The sequence below is a fragment of the Beta vulgaris genome, chromosome 1, assembly GCF_026745355.1.
Source record: "Beta vulgaris subsp. vulgaris cultivar EL10 chromosome 1, EL10.2, whole genome shotgun sequence".
In the NCBI taxonomy this organism is placed as follows: Eukaryota; Viridiplantae; Streptophyta; class Magnoliopsida; order Caryophyllales; family Amaranthaceae; genus Beta; species Beta vulgaris.
In genome coordinates this window covers 22928950-22944348 of record NC_079202.1, presented here as the reverse complement: position 1 = coordinate 22944348, position 15399 = coordinate 22928950, and the positions used below count along the sequence as shown (strand labels likewise).

At 38.2% G+C, this 15399-nt stretch overlaps 2 long non-coding RNA genes across 3 annotated transcripts; both read right to left on the bottom strand.

Moving 5' to 3' along the window:
- Positions 1–1411: 1411 nt before the first annotated feature.
- LOC130590411 (uncharacterized) lies at positions 1412–3946 on the bottom strand. Of its 2 annotated transcripts, XR_008968324.1 has the most exons (3): positions 3220–3946; positions 2233–2297; positions 1412–1598 (listed from the first exon to the last, which is right to left on the bottom strand). It is a non-coding gene; the product is annotated as an uncharacterized LOC130590411 (long non-coding RNA). The 2 variants fall into 2 exon arrangements; XR_008968323.1 differs by lacking the exon at positions 2233–2297.
- A 9457-nt stretch (positions 3947–13403) lies between these two features.
- Positions 13404–14658, bottom strand: LOC125491798 (uncharacterized). Its single transcript, XR_007268443.2, has 2 exons — positions 14251–14658; positions 13404–14066 (listed from the first exon to the last, which is right to left on the bottom strand). It is a non-coding gene; the product is annotated as an uncharacterized LOC125491798 (long non-coding RNA).
- Between the last annotated feature and the right edge of the window lie 741 nt (positions 14659–15399).

Below are 15399 nucleotides of genomic sequence, written 5' to 3'. Positions count from 1 at the left end.
GTTTCTTTGACCACGATTCACAACATTTCCACTTCGCCAATCTGGAATTGGACAATTTTTAATCATATGACCTGGTTTACCACATCGATAACACTGATCACTTCCCCTACGACATTCATTCGTCATGTGGCCTTGTCTTCCGCATTTGTTGCATCGAGGAATTGCTTCTGATCTTTCCCGAATATCCCGTGTTCGGCTTTTTGTTGAAGTTGTTGGAGTGGCTTTCATGAGATTTAGCCTTTCTTTTTCCACCCTCATACACTTCCTTTCGCAGCTTCATTTTCCTTTCAACATTGATAGCTCGGTCATAAAGCTCTTGATAGGACTTACTCATGTTTGCAGCAAGCCTTTCTTGAAGGTCCAGATTCAAACCTCCTTCAAATCGATTCATCCTTTGACGATCCGTAGACACCAGATCAGGAGCAAATCGAGCTAACTCATTGAATTTCACAGCATATTCCAGAACTGACATACCCCTTTGCCTCAGATGGATAAACTCAGATTCCATCTGGAGTTGCAGAGACTGAGGGTAAAACTGGTTTCTCATAGCCTCCTTTAAACCTTCCCATCCAAATCCAGGTTGATTCTGCATCTCTCTAGCAGTCTTCCACCACAATCAGCTTGCCCTTTTAAGTAGAATACAGCAAAGTTAACTTTCCACTTGTCTGGACACTGGGTGGCATCAAAGAGTTTCTCCATGCCATTCAACCATTCCTCGAACTCGGTGGGGTCAGGTTTTCCATCATAAGTAGGCGGCTTGTGAGCAGAAAACCTTTTGAACATATTGGAGCATTCTTCCTGCTCCGTCTTGGCCCTTGGTCGGTTTCCTTGCAAGAATTCCATCATCAGCTTCATTATATCCACCTGATTTCCGTTAGCATTTTCAGTCGTTTCTTCGAAAACAGGGTCACTTCGCAAGGTATCTAGCCTTTGCCTCATTTCTTCAAGTGTGACTTCAGGCCCATGGGTTCCACTTCCTCCATTAGTAGGTCCACTTCCACTTGTTGCCATGTTCTAAAACATCACATATTCCATGTGCATAACATGTTAAGCGAGGCATGACTATCATCGTAAAAATAATATAAAAATATTCCCTTCCCCGATCCTAACACTCACACTCATTTTCATTTTCAAACACTTATTAACTACACCATTTAGTATTCATATTATTATATGACCCTATACTTATGGTGATGACTCTCGTTTTACTAGATTACTTTACCATTATTTACTAATTTAAGTAAAACCTTTGAGATTTTACTTGAGGCATCGAGAACTCGTTCTCTGATACCAACCTGTAACGCCCCGACCTCTAATCATCGTTGTTAAGTTAATTAATCGATTATTAGCAGCGGAACCTAGATAGTCGGCGCGTTACCCCGTACTTTCCATAAGGAAAAACAAGGCAACATAAATCATAAACTTAAACATTTTATAACATGAAGCATAATATAGATCCAACATTAGTCTTGATTAATAGAAACTTAGTTACTAATCAGAGTTTTGACATAAACTTAAATTAAAACCATGAGAGTCTAGATAATCTAGATATTAATTAAATCCTCACTGCTACGCCATCCCGTTATCACCATCGGTACCTAAAACATAAAACAAAACGTCGTGAGCCGAGGCTCAGTAACATACTACTCTAACATCGTAAATTCATTTCACATCATTTTAGTTAAAAACAGGGAGAATAGAATAAGTAAAACATTTCACAAACATATATCATGTTACATTTATCTTCTTTATCATGTTCATCATCATATATATTTTTACTTTGGTAACTTGGCTAGTACAACGGAAGGGACGTCTCCCCAAAACATCATAACATCATAAACGGAAGGCAGCCACCCGAGGACAAAAGCCCTCACTAAACGGAAGGTGGCGTTATTTGCCCAAATGCGCGGTGCCACCCGAGGACAAAGCCCTCACTAAACGGAAGGTGGTTAACCGGCCGGAAGGTACGTGCACGACCCGGGATAACAGAATACTTGCCAAGAACCGTCTTTCACTTGAATTTATCATGTTTCATTCTTTTAAGCATATCATATCATCGTGAATAATTATATTCTTTCATTTCATCATAACATCATCATCTCATTTCATAGCATCATCATCATAACCATCATAAAACATTTCATTTCCCGCAATCCATATATAAAACATAATATTAATCATGATCATAAAACATACTTGAAGGGGAATGCGGGTGTTAGCAGTAGACGTTACCTGAATTCCTGCTTAATAACCTTGATAGCCGGGGGAGGCTTGTAATATCCTTTATCTTCCTTAATCTATTCAAGAATAATTTTATTAATGAACGTTTCGTTATTTAGCTTTTAAGCCTAAATATTGTTAGCGCTTATTAAGGTCATAACGGTTATTATAACGTCGTAAGGTCTCCTTAAAGGTCATTATTTCTTAATTGTTAATAACTTTTTAATTAAGGTGACTCTTTAACAACTAATTAATGAAATACTCATTTAGCTATATTTTTAGAATTATCGAAACATTAAAGTTACTATTACATATTAAAACCTTTCGAAAACATAACATTATTCTAGTTCATAGTTAATAATTAATTAGTCGTCCAATAATTAGTTAAGTTTAAAGTTATAATAGATCCATAACATTATTTTAATAATTTAGTCATTTAAAACTAACAAGTCGATTAACTAATTATTATAAGTGAACTTAAGGATTAGTGAAGTACTCATAACTTAAACTCAATTATAACAACAAGCTTAATGAATTATTTTTAATTAGTTTTAAACAATCAACTAGTTTAGAAATCATAATTATAACCCAATAATAGATTTTAGTAAATAAATTAGGTGGTTTAGTAAACTAACTAAATCAGTCCACTAAAGCTCAATATATTAAAGCAACAAGATTAACTTGAATGATTTAACTAAGTAATCAGATTATAAGCCCAATATATCTTAACTTAATAAATTAAATCAGTATAACTTAATCTAATACTAAATCAGTTTTAGTTTAACTCAATTTGTCCATCTAATACTAAATAGCTTAGCTAATACAATTAAAAGTCAGATTTGAGCCCAACTAAAGAACATGCAACACATGCATTGAGTTGGTTTACTAAAGCAAATCAGTTTTTAGGCCCAATTACACTAATTAACAAGGGTACAAGTGAACTATCATTATAGTACTTAAAAATCAGTTTTAAGAGGGAAAATAAAAGAGGTGGTATACCTCTGCTCTCTTGAGCAGGGACGAAAACGCAGGTCGGGCGAACTCCGGCGAGCGGCGCAGATGACGGCGCGGGATGTCGGCGGTGGAAACAGAACAGCGACGACCGTAGATCTCCGGAGCTCCGACGGCGGCGGAACGACAGGAGCAGCAACAGCACGCGAAACAGAGGAGCGTGCGAGCGAGAGTGAGAGAGAGAGGAAGCAGCGACGGGCTGCGACGTGGGTCGCCGGCGAGCTGCACGGTGGTCGGCGAACGACAGCGGGGTGAAGACGCGACAGAGCGCGGCGCAGGTGGCGCGCGCGGTGGCCGACGGTGGTCGGTTGTGGGGGGTCGAAACAGAGGAGAGAGAGAGAAGAATTTTTTTGTGAATTCTTGTGGTTTTAAGTTTGTAATTGAAACTCATTTCTTCTGTGTATTTATGGACAGATTTTTGGAACAAAGGTTGAAGGTGGAAGGATGGTGATTGGTGGTTTTGTTGATAGGAAGCTAGGAGAGGGGACAAGTAGGAGATAAGGGGAGATGGTAGGTGATTAATGGTGGTTCAATTAAGGGAAATTAGTGTAGGGGGAAAGAGGTGGGTGTTGACCGTGGGTTTGGGGAGGGTTTTTTTTTTTTTTAATTAATTTATTTATTTATTAATTAATTTGCTTAAACTTGGTTGGTTTCCTTTGTTGTAATATAAGTGACTAACTTAGGTGTTATTAGTAATCTTACTCTTCAATTACAATATTTTATAGAATTAGTTAGTTTGTTTAAAAGCTCAAAAATAAAATAATTCATAATTAGACTTACTTAACTAAAACAATTATTAAGTGAACGATTTAACTTTCTTAATTATTTATTTAAACATGTTTAAAATTTTGCGATATTACACTTCTGCCATAAAACTGCGAGCAAAGAGCTGTCAAAGGAAAAATGGGAAGTGTTAGGACGGATGCAAAATTGAGGAAATATATCTAAGTATGAAATTTCAAAGCGTCTAAAGGAAACTTACCTCTGCAGCCAGTTGAGACATGCAGCCGACATGTCCTGATGAAGCTCCCCTCAAACCCTTGGTGTAGGTTTCAGGGATGCATTTGAAAAGCTCCAGCTTGAGCTTCTCTCTGTCTACCGAGCTCATCTTCGAAAAAGCAGCCGAAGATTCGTCGTCAGAAAGAATTGGAGAGCCGGCCGGAGCTTCATCAGCTTTGCCCTTCCCCTTATCTGAAAGAGGTGACTCGTTAGTATTTCTGACGGGTATAACGACAGTCTGACGGTTGGAGGGACTCATTGGTCGCCCGCCAACCCGAAGGGTTCTAATGACATTTGAGTACTAAGACTCACCAGAAGAACGGGAGGCCGTCCTATATGCCTCCGGCATTTGGCCTACCAGTTTGGCCACCGGACCTGAGAAGGCTGACCCGTCCACAGCCGCATCCAGATCAATGATCGGCTGATCGGTGGCAGAAGGGCCGGAAGGACCGGTGTAGGTCACCATGGCCAAGTCGTCAACCATGGGAAGCTCTTCTTTGGCCAGAACTTCTTCCTTGGTTGGAATCTCTATCTCGACCTTGGGTATTGGCCGAGATGTCTTCTTCTTCTTGGCCGTAAACCCGTTTGCCTTTTTAGGAGGAGGGGCTCGCTGGTATTGGCCGGTCTCTTCTTGGCAGCCAGCTTCTCCGCCAACGCCTTAGATGTTGGGGCATTTTTCTGAAAAAACAAATGATAAAGGAATCAGAAGAAGATGGAGCTCGTCCTGAAGTTATCTCAAAATGCTCTATTTCTCAAAGAAGCAAGGAGTCCAAAAATTATCAGGACGATCTGCTCTTCGGGGAAGCAAGGTGTCCAAAAATTATCAAGACGATCTGCTCTTCGAGGAAGCAAGGCGTCCGAAAATTATCAGGACGATCTGCTCTTCGAGGAAGCAAGGCGTCCAGAACAATGTCAGGACGATTTGCTCTTCGAAGAAGCAAGGCGTCCAAAATAAAATTAGGACGATCTGCTCCTTGAAGAAGCAAGGCGTCCAAAATAAAATTAGGACGATCTGCTCCTTGAAGAAGCAAGGCGTCTAGAATGGAGTTAGGACGACCTGCTTCAGGGAGAACGAGTTCGTCCAGCCATCAATCAAGGACGATCTGCCCTTTGACGAAGGAAAACGTCCAGGAAAATTTATGACGCTTTGCTCCATAAAGAGCGAACTCGTCCAGAGTCAGCACTAGACGTTTCAAAAAAAAAAAAAAAAAAGATGAAAAAAGTTGTACTAGCGTGTCTGCTCTTTTTTCAGCACCGGTCTTGCTGAACTCCTTCCAGAGGGAGTTTGTGAACTTGGACGCACTCATATCTCCCTTCCAAGACTTTCGTAGTTTCGCCTTGGCGGAATCTGCATAAGAAAAGAAAGCATGGTAAATTCTCAAACTTAGGACGAAGGGTTTACTTAGAGTTTTGAAGGGTATACCTCTATCCCGCCGGCCTCAAACCGGCCGCGACCAAGAAATCATCGCTGTAAAACATCTCCTTGAAAGGGATCCAGTTGGACGGACCCTTAAAGGAGATGTCATTGATGGAATACTCTGAGATCTTAAAATATTCCATCAATTCCTTAGCCGAGCTGCTCTCCAGCTCCAGAAAGGACGCTGTTCGTCAGTGTTGGTAGCGCTCCGGCTAGTAAAGCGATACCGTCTGGCTACCGCCTCGTTCGGAGCTTGGACGAACAAGAACTCGCCTTCCAAGTATGCATCTTGGACGTCTTGTCCCAAGACGTTCATGTAGCCTTACCGATTGTAAACGCTAACCCGAGCCCCATTAAAAGTTTTCGGGACCTTGGAGACATAGTGCATTTGTGAGAAAGCCGCCATGGACGGGTCGACGCCCTTAAACTCACAGACGGCTATAAAAGCTAGAATGTTCTGCCATGAATTTGGGACAAGTTGATTGAGTCCTATGTTGTAGTAATAAAGAAGTCGAGTGATAAAGGGATGAAGAGGAAAACGCAGTCCGGCATCTAAGGCCAGACGATAAACAACAAAATGGCCAGCAGGAGCACTAAGTATAGTGTCCTCCCGGCCAAGTAGAACAAACCTATACCCCGGCATGGGTATGGCTGAAGAAAGGTGGTCAAGATGGCGACCTACTCGTCCAAGCCAGCCACTTTCGGCCAGGATGTATCTAGGGTCAGATAAGGGGCTAAGGCGCTGCCTTATCTCGAAGAGGTGGTAGATGGCTCGTCTGAGTCGCTAGCAGCAGTAGAAGAGGTTTCAGCCTCATTCGACTCATCTGAGGCCGCCCTTGGATTTGACGAGTTAGGCTTTGGAGAGCCCTGAACTTCAGATTCCTCCTGGACGAGTTCAAGAGACGGGCTTGGGTTGGCAGGACGAACGCTCTGGACTTTTCGCTCTCCGTCAGCGGGAATCCGTCCAGTTGATGCCTCCCTTTCTGAGCTAGAGGCCGGCATGTTAACCCCTCTTCTGATACGTGTCGTCTGCTTGACGCGCGCCAGATTACCCTGCACAGGTAAAGACTGGGTCGTCTGACTATGCCGTCCATGGCTAAAGAAAAAGAATGCATGTCCGGCCGAGATAGGTCCAACTCTAGAAGATGCCGAGGAAGTCAGGCCCTTGTTCTAGGGTTAGCACCAACCCTTGAGCGGCCGGGATTGTTCGATGAAGAGGACGAATCCATTTTCTTAAAATATGCTTGAAAATATAAAGGAAATGAATGAAGAAATACCTGTAGATGAAAGCTCGGACGAATGTCAAAGACGAGTTGAAATCTCGGACGAGCGGAGTAGCAGTTTGCAAGAGCTTGGACGGAAGTAAATTCTCTCTCTAAAGCTCAGTAAAAATTGCAGAGTCTCTCTCTCTAGAAAATTTCTCAGCAATGTTAAAATGATTCCAGAAACGACAAGGTCACATATTTATAGAGGGGTGAAAATGACCCCCTCATCCGGTAAAAATAACCGTTGCCCTTAAGGGTTGACCTGTGGAGACCGGCAAAATGGCGCCTCTTTTTTGAAAAAGAAGATGGCAGTTCCAGGTCGGTTAAAAGAGGAAGATCAACCGTCTTGGCGCCTAATAAGTAACTCCCTCTTTTAAGGGGCAAATGTTGTAGCCTGAAAATCAACGGCTACCCTTATGACACGTGGCACTATTTCAGCCCTACATGTGGCATTGCTTATGCAAAGAAAGTACAAAGGCCTGCAGGTTCTTTGGGCTAAAGTACACTTTTCTGAAGAAAAGGTGTACTGAAAAGCTCCCTTGTGCCCTGAAATTGTACTTAGGCCCAATAAAGTAAAGCCTGATTCAGCTAAAAGGTAAAATGTTTGGCCAATCAGCACTTGCCACGTGTCCTGATATTATTGCTCAGCGAATCAGATGCTCCCAAATTAGGGTGACATCAAGGTACATCAGTCATTTCAAACAGTATAAATAGTCCTTGAAATCAGGGGAAAGGTACGTTTTTTAGAGCATAGTACTGTTATTCTGCCATAAATTCTCTCTCTCTCTACTTTCTCTCTCTAAAAGTTCCTTCATATCCCTGATATCTGACTTAAGCATCGGAGGGGAAAATACCACCCAAACCTCCAGGGTGGGTCCCTTTCTGCAGGTTGCTGGTCAGAAGTTTGTACCGGGATTCGAGCCAATCATTGTTGCACAAGTCTCTAAATTAAGAATCCGAAGTTGGGAGTTGTTGTAATTAGTTTAGTAGTTTCATACTACGTAACAATAGTATTCCTAGAAATATGCTTCAATTTAGGATTCAAGTAAGAAAGAAATTCCTTATGCTTAGAATGCTCAATCATCAACAGTGGATATCCATGACACATAATAGCTTCAGCAAATATACGACAAAGTTTTTTTTAATCATAATTCCCCCCAAGTTGAGCAACTTTTACTTTTAGGTAAGCTTCACACTTCTCTAAATGATTGTTTTGGTTATTAGTACCTTGTGTTCCCTTAGCACAATATGTCTTGGCATTACAATGCTTACATGTAAAAAATATCATACCATCTTTCATTTTAAACAAGGTAAAGTGCTGCTAAACCTTGGCCGTTCGCCTCCTAAACAAGACAGATTCATGGGTTTGGGGAGAAATGGTTTCCTCCTCAACAGAAAGTGAATTGGACCTAGAGATGGAAATATCCAGTGGACCATCCGCCCACCCGATCCACCCGCTTTAATGGACGGGTGAAAAACCCGACTTAAACGGATGGTAGGCGGGTGACGGGTTAACGGATGCGGGTGACGGATCGGATACGGGTGGACAATTTTCATCCACCACCCGATCCGTTAACCCGACCCATAACCCGTTTATTTAAAAAAAAAACCCCCTTTTTAGGTCCAACCTAAAAGCCTAACTAAATGGTGCAACATAAGCCCACTACGGCACTACCTAACCTAATTTTCCTAAACCTAACATTCTCACTCTGATACTCTCAGTGTCTCACTCTCATTCTCCCAACCTCCCTGTCTCCCTCTCTCTCATTCACTCACGGGCCTCACGGCGGCAGTAAGGCACGACGCCTCTCAACTCTAGGCTTTTAGAGGCTATTTTTATCCAACTTTAAGGTATTCTAAACTCAAAACCCTTTTTACTTGTTTAATTCTTTTAGTTTGTTAAACTCAAACTCATATCTGTTGTAGTTTGTTTAAAACTCAGATCTGTTGTAGTTTATTTAAAACTCACGTCTGCTGCTCAAACTCCTTTTTTTACTTGTTCATACAAATTTGCTGCTATAATTTTTGTTCATACAAGTAATTTTTTTCTGTAATTTGTTTCTACAGGAAGTTGTTTGCTGCTGTTGCTGTTTTCATCGTTTTGTGTTGCAAAGTCACACTACTACACTAGTGCTGCTGCTATTCTGCTACTTGCTTGTTAGTTGTTGCCACTAATTTCAATTTTCCCACTTTTTTAATGTTGCCATGTGTTGGCAAACTTAGACTTGATTTAACTCTAACTAGTTGTTTTTATTGAATATGTATGTACCGATTATTAATCAAAATTTGGAAGTTCTCTGTATAAATTGTGCATTTACCCAATCACCCGATTATCACCCGATCCATCCGTTTCACCCGTGGGTGATGGATGGATGGATTCGGGTGGATGTTTGACCGGGTGATGGATGGATCGGGTGGGGTGGATGGAGGCGGGTGATGGTCCACCTGCCCCGAACCCGATCCATTTCCATCTCTAATTGGACCTAATAATGGAGTCCAGTGTCAATTGATCAACTCAAAAATAAATTAAACACATTTACTGTTTAAACAAGGCAGAGTCTAGGCATCTAGGGTTAGGGTTAGGGCAAGGTAAGGGTAAGGTTTAAGGTCAGGTTTAGGGTTAGGGTTTACGTTTAGGATTAGGGTTAAGGTCAGGTTTAGGGTTAGGGTTTACGTTTAGGATTAGGGTTAAGGTTAGAGTTAGGTTTTAGAGTTAGAGTTTAGGGTTAGGGTTTAGGTTAGGCGTAAGGTTTAGGGTTTAGAGTTAAGGTTAGGATTTAAGATTGAACCCCAACACTAACCCTAAATAGTAACCTTTAAACATAAAAACCAAAAAAACAAACCAAAAACACAAACCTAAAAAACGAACCCAGAAACACAAACCCTAAACACAAACCCAGAAACACAAACCCTAAACACAAACCTGAAACACAAACCCAAAACACAAACCCAGAAAACAAACTTAGAAAAACAAAACCCAAAAACTAAACTCAAAAAACAAAACCAAAAAAACAAACCCAGAATACAAAACTCAGATTACAAATCCTGAAAACACGAACCCGGAAACACAAACCCTAAATACAAGCTCATAAATAAAACCCTAACACGAACCGAGCCACAAAACCCTAACAAAACGGCAAACCTACATACTTAAAGATAAATCACAAACATATAAGCAAATAACAAAATGAACCTAAATAATTAAGAATTTAAGATACATGCCAAAAGTATAAAACTAATATAATACATTATAATATTATACTAATATTTTATACATGATAATTATATACAAGTCACACGATAATAACAAACGAACACAAACAACATATAATTAATTTAATTTGAGTCTTCAAATCGTAAAATAAAGATAATTACATAATTTCAGTCTTCATATCGAAAAATAAACTTATTAACATATATTAAATCAGAAACCCTAAAAAATTCCATATCTCACAATCACATATGACACAAAAATAAATAAAAAAACATGATATTCCAGTAGATATGCAAATCTGGACTAGCACATATCCCACAATCACATGCAAGCAGATCTTCACCTAATTCTAAAAAAATAAATAAAAAGTATAACACTTACTTGGTTGTGACATAACATTTTTAAATATTAAATTTAGGATTTTTTTGCTTCCTCCCCTAAGATCTTCAATTTTTTACCTTATTTCTTCAAATCAACAACTTTTTTCTTCAGAACCTTGTCTTTTTCCTCAGATCTTCACCATAAACCTCAACTTTAGCAAATTCTAACACAACCCGTAAATAAGAGAAATATGAAAAAATAGCATTTTCTTTAGATCGGAGGTAAATAAGATAGAGAGTGAGAAGTTGGAAGTTCATATAATCCCCTGTAAATTTATGGATTTTATAAATATATTTCAGTATATATATAATTTAGTTTAAAATAATTTATCTATTTAAAAGGCTGACTATTTTAAAAGCCAAAGGAATTATTTTAAAGATTTGAGGAAGTTAAAATATTTTGTTAAGGCATGCATATTAAGGGGGCAACAATAGGTAATTAATATATTGCTGCGGTTTCTGGGTAAAATCGCAGCAATATATATATTTTATATCAGATTTATAAAGTATATTGCTGCGGTTTTCAGGAAAAATCGCAGCAATATGCTGTATTTAATAATAAAAAATAGGCTTATTGTTGTGGTTTCTTGGGAAAACCGCAGCAATAGATACAGGGTATACAATTTTATTTTATTATTGCATTTTGCCATTAAATTCAAAAGATTAAAAATTTTTAGAAAATAGCAAAAAATTAGAACTTCCACCAGAAAATGAAATGAAACTAACAAAGAAAAAAATAACAATAAGAAAACTGAACAAAGTAAAAAAACAATAATAATAAAATGAACCAAAAAAAATCGAAAATGAAACTAATGAAGAAAAAAACTATACTTCAATTCTACAAGCCTTGCATGAGAAGACATGACTTTCATTCAACACAAATACATATACTTTCAAGAAATTTAGATCATTCTACAATCTTACAGTTCATTTAATCTTTTTACTGCTTTTTAGTTTATTCTCATACAAATAGTTTCCCATGTTTTTAGTAAAAGCACATAAGCTTGAATCTATTTAATCATTAATGCGAGACCTGCATTTGCTTCCTTCAACCCATACATATTCTGACACATACTTGTATGTCAGACCTCTATTATATTCCTTGTTCAGTATATAAAAGCTTGAATTTGTAATTAAGTAGAAGCAAGAACAAACATAACTAGTATTGCTTTTTCTTCTTTTGTCTACGCTTTCTTCGCCGCTTGGGAGCATCAGAATTGGAACTCATGTTGCTACTCTGGCCCGTCTGTGAATTTGAGAATCCTCTGTGATAAGAACTAGTATCCATAAGGTTTACCGTCTTCCAGGACGTGCCAAAATACCTGCGTGCTAATGATTTCTGAGGAAGAGGCGGCAGTATTAATGATCAAGCCGACTTATAGTGGGCATTCGACTACCTACAGAAGAAGTGTACGTACCAGGAGTGAACTCACTCAGTTTTCTAAGTTCTTGGTCACCCATTGAATTATAATCAATCTCAGTATCAGAAGTAGAGTTATTCACTTGATGTAAAGCCCTTACGGCCCGTTTGGTAGACGTTAATAAATTGCGGTAATGGGAATGAATTTTAAGTGTAATTTTATTAGGGAATCACCCTTAAAATCTCCATGGGGAGACATTTTTTCTCCATGAGCAAGCAATCTCACTCCTAAACTTGTGTTTTTGTCTCCAAGGGGAAGCAATTTTCATTACCACTCATTACCACCTTACAAGGTGGTATTGGATGGAATGAAAATTCAAGAAGGAAAGTGGACACTTTAGGATAAATTAGCATTACCATGGGAATGAACAATGATATTTTTCACAAATTTACACACAAATTCATTCCCATTACCACCATTTATGACCAACTACCAAACGGGCCGTTAGTTCTCTAAGTATGCATTCAATTTCGGGATTATAAGGGTTTAAATCAAAAGATAATGACCTACGACCTAACTTTAAATAAAAACAAGCACAAAATAGAAGTAGAGAGTGGAAAGAAAGCACCTGATCTTTGAGATATTAATTCAACAACTTCTCTCCAACCATCAATATTTGTAAAATGCGAAAATATCTAAGAAACTAATAAAGAAAAGTAATTAAGAAAAACAGAAAATTAAGATCATAATAAGAAATGAACTAGAAGACACTAAATTAAATTAACCAAACACCGTTCCCCGGCAACGACGCCAAAACCTTGATAGCGATTTTAAACAAGTTATAAAACCCTATTCTTGCAAGTGTACAAGACTTAGTAGTAAGTGATAAATAATAGGGTATCGTATCCACAGGGAACAGTTGAGTAATATCAAATCTAATGTCTACTAATTTTATTCTAAATAGTGATATAATGATTTGTTTGTAAATTAATTAAACTAATCTAAAATACATAATAAACTATATAAACTTGGCAATAAAAAGTTAATCGGAAAAATGAAATCTAGGACAGTCGAATCCACCACTACTAATATGACTAATAGATAAATCGGAATGAGAATTAATAGGTTTATCAAGTACCCTAAACTACAAGCCGGAATACTTATAAAAATAGTATTGCGATTAATTAGGTGACATAACTTATCTAACCAAAGCATAAATTTATTCCACTTTTTAACCACAAATCATCAAACACCGTTGTATAACATCACACTTTGAACCACAAGAACAAAGTACTTCCTCCGTTTTTTTTACTTGCAACATTTTTTTTTCATCAACTCTAGTGCAAAATTTGGGTAGTAGAGGGGTAGAGAGGAAAAAAAGAGAAGGCCCATGTGATTGGAGAGAGATAGAGAGAAAGGAAAAACAAAAGTAGAAAGTGTTGCAAGTAATTAATTATTTCCTTTTTAGGAAAGTGTTGCAAGTAATTAATTATTTCCTTTTTAGGAAAGTGTTGCAAGTAAAAAAAACGGAGGAAGTATGTAAATTTGATAACAATAAAACCAATAATCAATTCTACAAGACCAATTATCAACCCAATAATAATCTCAATAGTTATGCAATCATAAACCAAATATCAATTCTCAAACACTATTAAACTATCAATTCATATTAATAGGGTTTCATCTAAGCCCTAGAAAAATAGAATTAGCCACTCATAATTGAAGAGATCATCACCCAATTATAAGAAACCATGGCGGAAACTCAGACGAAAAGCCTCGTGTTCCGTCGTCTACTTCCTGCTCTGCCGTCATCTGCTGCTTCGTCCAATTCCCTGTTGGTCTGCTGCGTGCTACTGCTACTGTTCCTTTGTTTGCTGCCCAATAGGTTTTTATTTTATTCCTCCAAAACCCACGTCAAACTCCAAGCCCCAAATACAATCAGGGCCCTCTTATTGTTGCGTGTGATGTTAGCCCAAAGAAAACAATCAAATCCTTCCTTTCTTCTTTTTATTTGATGTGTGCCTTCTCTTGGCCTTTTGTTCACATTGGGACCACCTTCCCCAATTCTTGTGCATTAACATTAAAGGAAATCCAGCTTCCTTCATACTTCTTGTTGTATGCTTTTGAGTCGAATGGATTTGATCCATTTAAATTGCAATAGCCAAATTGCATTTCTTTGACTCCAACATTGTAATGTACCTGTCAATGTTAGATATATTATTAATAGTATAAAATATAGTATAGATCAAACTAATAGATAATCATATCAGCATAATTACTAAGCTAACCTCTAAAAATCATTAACACCCACAACTTGTAGTTTATAATACTAATATGAATTTAGTAAGAGTAAATAAGAAGGTTATAATATATAATAATTTACCCTTATCAATGACCTTTGGGTTCTCATCCATGGTGGTGTTGCGATTCACGAGCGACGAAGGCTAGCGAGCGACGAAGGACGGTGAGCCACGAGAGGAGAGAGGATAGTGACGAGAGAGAGGGGGGAACCGCAATGCGAAGAGGAGAGAGAGGAGAGAGAGGAGAGAGAATAGTGAGAAGATAGAGGAGAGCGAACAGAAACGACTTATGAGAGAGTGAGCAGGGGGAACAAAACCCTAGTTGGGCCGCAAATTTTTTAATACTTAAAACAACCTATTGCTGCGGTTTTTTTAAGAACGACAACAATAGGTTAATATTTTATCTTTTTTCACGTGATTTATTTTGACTATTTGACCAAACATATTGCTGCAATTTTTTCGAGAAACCGCAGTAATATTTTAAAATAATATTTTTTCATACTATTTTAATATATTGCTGCGGTTTTTTCGAGAATCTGCAGCAATATGTTTGCTCAACTAGTCAAAAAATTTCCGTTGAAACCATAATGCTGCGGTTTTCGGCCGAAACCGCAGCAATATGATTATTTTATATTTTTCCTTTTCTTTTTACGTGATATATTGTTGCGCATGGGTAAAACCACAATAATAAGCAATTATTCTACTAGTGATGCTTTGAAAAATATTTGAAATACTAATTGGATTTAAAAAGGATTTTAAATGGGTTTGAAGAATTCAAACACTAATTGGACTAGGAAAAGGAACTTCTAGTAATGTTAGGAGTTTATTCATCAATCCTATTCATTATTCTATCCTACTTAGGATTCAATTTCCTTCTCCTAAGCCCCAAAGAAAAGCTTGCCTATAAATATCATTAAGTCCAAATATTTTACCCACAAAAAGAATATTCACTCTCTCTCCTCTCCTTTCACAAGATATTTAATTTTTCTTTCTTTCTTTCATTCTTTCTTTCTTTCTTTTTCTTCAAGAAACACTTTCTTCTTAACCAAGAAACACCACAACTCCGCAAACACAACCACCACCGCCGACCCTGTGGCGCCGCTGCTGCTGGTGCTCGCCGGCGTCCTCCCTCTTCTTCTCCTTTCTTGAATTGGTTTGATTACTTTTGTTCTTCCTCAAGTTTTGATTAAAGATTATGTTTTTATGTTTTGTTTAAGTACTAATTATGATTT